This window comes from Pithys albifrons, chromosome 7, assembly GCF_047495875.1.
Source record: "Pithys albifrons albifrons isolate INPA30051 chromosome 7, PitAlb_v1, whole genome shotgun sequence".
NCBI lineage: Eukaryota > Metazoa > Chordata > Aves > Passeriformes > Thamnophilidae > Pithys > Pithys albifrons.
Genome location: NC_092464.1, coordinates 26292373 through 26299668, shown reverse-complemented (window position 1 = coordinate 26299668; position 7296 = coordinate 26292373).

Genomic DNA, 7296 nt, shown 5'->3' with positions numbered 1-7296 from the left:
GAACTGGTCCCCTCCTGAGGGCCACTGGTGTTTCTGTAAATGGAGGTCACTGCACGCAATGTTCTTGGTGTCTCACCATTTCTCCTCCCTCCTGATGGTTCTCAGTGCTTCATCCAGCCTGTCCAGGGGTTCAGTCCAAACCATAGCTTTCCCTTTAAATGGCTGTGTATTTTCCTTCTGTGCCCCCTTTCTCCAAAACAAATACCCCCTCAGGATGTGCCCTTTCTATTTTCATATCTATTTTTAGTTCTCTTTCTCTAGATGATGGCTCACACAGAATCACAGAATCATTTAGGTTGGAAAAGACCTCTAAGATGATTGAGATGAGCTCAGTTGGTTAGAGCATGGTGCTAATAATGCCAAAGTCATGGGTTTGATCCCTGTACAGGCCATTCATGTAAGAGTTGGACTTCATGACCCACGTGGGTCTCACCCAACTCAGAATATTCTGTGACTTTGTGAGTCCAGCCTTTCACCAATTTCCACTGTCAACTGGACCATAGTGCTCAGTGCCATATCCACTCATTTCTTGAACATCTCCAGGAATGGTAACTCCACCACCTTCCTGGGCAGCACATTCCAATGTTACAGCCCTTTCCATGAAGAAAATTCTTCTTGATGTCCAACCTGAACCTTCCTGATGGAGTTTGAGGCCATTTCCTCTTGTACGATTAATAGTTTCCTGGGAAAAGAGGCTGACCCCTAGCTGGCTACAGCCTCCTTTCGAGTAGTTGTACAGAGTGATAAGGTCTCCCCTGAGCCTTTTTTTTTCCTCCAAACCAAACATCTCCAGCTCCCTCAGCTGCTCCCCATATGAGTTACTCATTACACCCTTCACTAGCTCTGTTGCCCTTCTCTGGACACACTCCAGTACCTCAATGTCTTTCTTGAAGTGAGTGACCAAGAAGTGGACACAGTACTCAAGGTGTGGTCTCAGGTCATTCAGGAGATTCTGGCTTTTGTAGATGTTTAGGAAGCTCCCATGTTCCACATGGGTCCAGGTCATAGTTTCTCATTCCTGCCCCGTGCACAGTTTGCTGCCCACTTTAAATAAAAATTACAAGCAACTTGTGAATGGTATCTTCTTGAACTAGTTTCATCCCAGAAGAAAGGGCAGAAGTGAGTTGAGCACACTTCTTGTAGTGGGGAAGTTTGTTTGGCATTAAGAAAATCAACAATAAAGAATAACAAAGACAATGGAAATCTCAGAGGCTACAAAACCAAAGAAAGAGATGTGTTTGTGTTGTTGTTCCCCTTTTTTCACCTCCACTGAATTATGATAGAGTACTGTCCATCCCATGCCCAGGGCATGCCTTAAATTTCTGAAATAGATCAAGCCAAGTTTTCAAACTGTCTTATACTACAGATAATGCAGCATGTCTGAGTTGCATATCAGGCGTGCATTTTACTTGGTGAACTCTAAAGCCTGGTCTTGCATCAAAGGAGCTCTACAGTCAAGGACTGTGAATATACATACGTGTATATTTATGGATGAAGTGCTACACCTTTTTCATACTGACATGTTCACTTAGCTGTTTCAGCCTCTGTTAGAGTAGTTTGAAAGGGAAATTTCAAAGAGAGAAGATGGACTGTACTGTAATTTAACAAAAGTCACATCTTGCCTATTAATATTGGGACATAAAGTTTGCTTTCACATATGTGACTCTTTTGGCCACGTTGTAAAGACTGTTTAATATTTTATGGAGCTATTTACATAGCACACATAGAGGCAGTTTTTGTTTGGTTGGGTTTTTTAACTCAGGGATAGCCATCTCTTAGAGTTCAGTGTAAGGAAATATGCCCCTGGAAGGGAGTACACTGCATGTGCAGTGGTAGCAAACACTTCAGCACCTTCTACTGCTCAGCACTGCTTTGCCTAACTTTGACTGCCTGAGGGTGGATACAAAGAGGGAAAAGCCATTCTGCTGTTCTGGGTCAGAAAGGGGAAAAAAGGTCAGAAAGGCATAGTGCTCTCTCTTGTTTGCAGAGTGTGCAGATCTGCTTGACCACAGTCCCTTTCTATATAAATGTTCTACTGCTACAGGAGACTCTTCTCAGGTGCTGAGAAAGTTCAACAGAGGTGAGGAATTTAAAAGGAAATCAATCACTTTGGTCTTCACATCAGTGAATACAAAAGAGTGAGATCTGTTCCTGCTTAGGAGGGCTAATCATATTAGATATAAAGACTGTTTCGTGCATGATTCCAAAAGGTGCAGGACAAAAGCTGAGTAGCAGGCCCTTAATTCCTCTGCTCATCTCTAAGTAGGTCTTTGTGAGCTAGTGGTCTGGGAATGTTCACCCCTACATCCACTGGAGTACTCTGGAGTATGAATCTACCATAAAAACCCACTCACAGATCAGCTACTGCTCTCAACTCCCCTCATGTCCATGCACAGGAGTCTGGGAACACAGGTTCCTAAACATGAAAGCTGAAATAAAGCTAAGGCAGAAGGCAAAATGCAACAGCTGCTGTAAGGTTCTGCAATTTGGCAAGTCACTGACTACATATATAACATTTAAATATTTGATTGATTTTCTAAAAAATATCTATGGTGAAACTGTGATTTCCTTCTGTGGGTAGATTTCTACAAGCTAATGTCTGATAAGTAATCAGCTTTACCAGATCAAATTCTACACACCATTTTGTTTAATTATAAACAGTCTTATATTGAGTCTGGTTATGCCATTGCTTTTATGGATCATCAGCAAGACCATGAAAATATTACATGAGTAATTGCTATATATTTGGACTGAAAGCTACTTTTGTGTTCTCTGTTCACTCCTATTTGATCAGATAGCCAGATTACATTGAATGTCTTTTTTGTTTAATATTATTTATTAAAAAACATCTCACTAACTTGATTATTCAGATTTGGCAAGGCCATTCTTCTCTAAAGAACCTATTACTCATTCTGTGCCCACTTGTGAACACACAAATCGTAGTTGCAAGCACACTGAACCGGATCAAGTTATAAAGATTGTATTACACATGCCTACCCTAACTCCTAGAACAGAACAAAGGCCTTTAGGAAAGTGAATGGAGTTTCAATTCACCACCACATCTTGTCCCACTTCAGTTTGGGCAGGACAAACTAATTTGGTGCTGTGATTTCCTGGATCAGTCAGAACCATATTTGAAGCTGTAAAAATAATTTATTGTGATCTGATTACTGTGTGATATAAAGTGTATTATAATAAAAAAGTACAAGTGACCCTGAGTTGAGCTTAGTTGGTTAGAGCATGGTGCTAATAACACCAAAGTTATGGGTTTGATCCCCGTACAGGCCATTCACTTAAGAGCTGGTCTTGATGAGCCTTGTGGGTCTCTCCCAACTCAAAATATTCTGGGATTCCACAAGTGTATCACCCCACCTTCCTTTTGCCCATAAGAACACCAGCTGGCTGAAAGGCTGACATCCTATTATGATACGGACCTTGACTCATTGTATTTCATGCACAACCAATAGCGAAACTGTCAATAGTGGAATAATACACATTACTGATTAGTGAAATTAGAAGTACTGTCTGCATTTAAACAATAGGACAATCTCCATGCTGCTGTTTGTGCTAACAAGATCTGCTTACAACAAATAATAGACTTAAAGAAAGCCATTGTGAACTTCCAGATTAGTATTCAGTGTGTGCCAAAAAATTGACTGATACATTTTGAGTGGCAGAAAAAGGAATTCACTACTGGATCTTGGTAAAAATGTGACATTTAAAAGAACACTTTTTTAAAAAGTTTGAAATAAAGGGATTTTGTTCATTATCAAAATAATAATTAAAAAAAAGTCTTTTTATTTTGATTGGAGATATCAGACAAAACGTATTAGGCTGTCATTCTGGAAATTCTGCAAGAAAACCACTTGTCACAATATTTCTGTCCTGTTTAGAGACCTGGCTCAAAACCCACTTCAGAATGCTGTGGGCTACATCTGTATTTCTATGGACAAAACAGTGCCCGGGACCATTCTTTGACAGAATTATTTCACAATTTTTCAGTTGAAAGTAAGTTGAGGGTTGTGTTGCACTCCTCAAAAATCTCAAAATGAGATTCTCATATCATGAAACTGAGAAAACAACACTTTCAGAACTGTGGAAAGTGATGGGAAGGCATGCAGGAGCACTGACGGGGTAGGAAGTCAGCTGGGATTCTCCTGGAGGGAGTCGTGACAGGGCTGCATGGTGGATGGACCAAAACCTCAGCCTTGTCCATATTGCTCTTTAGAAGTAGCACTTGGCAAGTGTTACTCTATTACCTTGCCCAGGGATTTTTGCAAGGAATGCTAGGGGCATATATCATCTAAATCACCCCGATCAGCATGCTAATAATTAGGCAGGCTCCCAAACCTGAATTTACTTTCTGGCCTTGATTTATTAGTATAAATAGCCTCACAAAACCTTCTTTAAGTACTTAAGAAAAATGCATCTATAGTCTTATTAGGGTATATTTCTGTATAGATATTTCTGTTTATTTTACATATGCATGCAATTTAAAAGTTATTTGGGGCAAGTGCAAATATTTTCCCTGTCAAATCTAAAATACTATATTGTCTAATAATAAAAACTCTAAAAAGAAAGATGTATTTCAGAACAGATTGAGGAACAGCCTACCCTTGCAGACAGATTATTTAATTTGCCTGTCTGCTACCTCTCGAAAGCAAAGAGGTTTAGAGGGTTGTTGTCAACTAAAGTAAGATTCAAAGTAATGCTGCTATAAGGTATCATTCTTGTATAATTGTATTTCTATGAGAGTTGATAGAAGATTTTACTTAGCTCATGTTTCTTTTCTTTGGAAAAGGAAAAAAAAGCCTAATTGGAACTAGTATAGGAAACCACATTATTATGTGGCATCTGTGGTAAGAGATGAGGTATTGTTTAGTAAGAATTAGAATGCAGAACTAACTCTTCTTTGCAATCATCCACTGTTTAATTCTTTTAATCCTTTTTAATTGGTACTGCATTTTGAGTTCCTTTAGAATTGGTTTTCTTCTGTTTTTTTGTTTTCTATTTTTGAATCAAGAAAAATCTCTTTCTTGTCTTTATATGTAAAGAGACAAAGCGATTTTCATGAAGTCTGTTGTTAGTTTCTAGGTTGGAAGGAATTAGGAGGCGAGACATTTGAATTTACTGCTTATATTACAGCATTTACCTCTGTACAGAATTCAGAATTAATTCTTAGGGAAAAAAAGAGAGTAAGCAGCTGTAATAAAACATTTGAAGGGTTCAATGCTGCACAAAATTAGTAAGACATACTGTGAAGCAAGCTCTATTTTAGTGTGTAGTTCTCTGAGAAAATGGGAAAAATTACTTTCATTAGTAATTTTTTTTCTTTTACAGAAATAATTGGTTTAGTATATGTGGTCGTGCAGTTGTTTATTTTCCATACTGCATAGCGTTATATTTACCAGTTCTTTCATTGCAGACCTTTGTTGTATTTGTTCTACAGCTTTATTTTTGGTAACAACAGTACTAGTAGGGTGACAGTTTCTCATTTTGAGGAAATAGCTCGACCTAGTGATGAGAAAGGGCTGCTACAGCCATATGTTTTAAAATAGTTTCTGTCTTTTATAAACCAAAGACTACCTAACTTTCTGTAAAAGAACCCAATAATTCTCATGCAGTGTTCAATAACTGTTATTATTCTCCCTCTATTGTTCTTAATTGCATTTGGGAGAGCATTATGTGCCTTTTTAGCACTTTTTACCAAATACTTTTTATGTCTTATAGACACAAATCACAAAATTAAATGCAGTGCATTAAAAGACTAAAGCAGCACAAATGAGGGTGTCAAAATAACTTTATTAGAATTATGCCCATTTATTCCAGCTGAAAAAATACATTCTAGTGTATTTTAAAACTCTATTATATATTTCAAGCATGAATTTAGCTGTTACAACTTTATACCAACTAACTGTGGCTCTTACAGATGAATTTAGCTGTATTCTAGGTGAAAAGAAATCTTGTTTGTATTAAACAAAACATCTATTGAACAGGGCAAAATCTCACAATGGGCTAATTACAATGTAAAAGTGAGCTGAAGATTGTAGTATTGACTACAAGAGTTACTTTAAATGCTAATTCAGTGGACACCTAATCTTTACTACTGTATGAAAAAGAACCCAAATTTAAATTAGTTCTACCATTATGGTTCTAAAAACTCTAGAGCATTATTTTATGTTGCAGAGTCAATAGCCGCCAGCTAATTTTTCTGCAAGTGGTTAAAAAATTATATGTATAGTGCTTTGGTTTTGTGGTTTGTTTTCCTCTCCCCCTCCTCAGGAAGAGAATAAATTACACTGGATTCCTTCTCATTAGCCAAGACCACTATTGAGTTAAGGCAGCAACGTTTCATTCCTCTGTGGTCCTGGGCCCACTGACAATAGATCCATTGGTATGCCATATGCCGTGTTTGCCATGTGCACTGTATGCCCAACCACTCTTTCAACAACCCTTTCTTGTCTGTGCTAAGAAACATGGGGGATAATGGAAGGGCTGGGATGTTATGAAAAGGATGTGGCCACAGAGAAAAATGCTTAGTCTTTTGTGCAGGCAGTAACAAATCACCTTACTTTTTGTTCTCTCTTGCTGCTGCATTAAACATGCCTTCCTAGTACTTCACTGAAGTCCTGAATGCCCAGGCTCTAGAAAAAATTTTCTTCTAACACTTCAGTAGTGCTGTGACCTTTAACTCCAGGGTCAGAGCAAGTTTTATTTGTTTTGAAGCTTAACATAATTAAGCAGAAAGGAAAGAAAAAGGATTAAATAAGAGACAGTAAAGCAATAGGAACTCCCAGTGGGAGAGACAACTACTTTTTGTATTATGAGAGAAAAGATTTTGTCTGGATGAGAGACAAGTAGACTGCATGTCTTTCAAATGTCTTTGAAGGGAAAAGAACAGAGAATAAAAAGAAAGAAAAAAATATATTCAAAACTATAGGAATAAACAGCTCTGTTAGGTCGGTAAGTTATTCAAAAGCTGCAAGCTCACTGGCATGTGGTATATTCCCACTGGGTAAAAGGCAGACAAGTGCTACAAATGGGAGCCTACCTCACTTCAAGCTACGGATCTTCAAACATCTTTTGAATTTGAAAGTTTCTCTTCTTTTTTTTTTTTTTCTCCACTCAGATACAAGACTATAAGTATGGTTCTGCCTGAGATTTTGAGTGCAAGCACTCCAATTTTAAAAGCACATAGTGTTACTAGTCTCATGGGGAAGGAAAACCAATATAGGGAATGGCCTTTGCTCTGTGCATATGCATGTCCTTGACATACAAACACATTTCAGTGTCAGA